General features: G+C 36.3%; 1 protein-coding gene across 1 annotated transcript in view; it reads left to right on the forward strand.

Annotated features, from left to right (window-relative positions):
- The window catches only part of LOC119592354, a gene marked incomplete in the record, with an annotated part of 36,040 nt that overhangs the window by 29,489 nt on the left and 6,347 nt on the right, over positions 1–204 (forward strand).

Consider the following 204-nt stretch of genomic DNA (forward strand, 5'->3'; position numbering starts at 1 on the left):
AAACCATCTTTCCAATAAAAGAGAATATTGTTTTAAAAGTTTGGTTCTTCCCTTTCACATTGGTGAACAATTGGGGCACTTATGCGGACATATGTATTATTCGGATGTACAAGAATATGTTTTCACAGAAAATGAAAGGGGATGCCTTTTACAGAAGGAGTGGTCTATTGTGCCTTTGTTTACGATCCCCTTATATATCAGACG

This window comes from Penaeus monodon, chromosome 30 (assembly GCF_015228065.2).
Source record: "Penaeus monodon isolate SGIC_2016 chromosome 30, NSTDA_Pmon_1, whole genome shotgun sequence".
NCBI lineage: Eukaryota > Metazoa > Arthropoda > Malacostraca > Decapoda > Penaeidae > Penaeus > Penaeus monodon.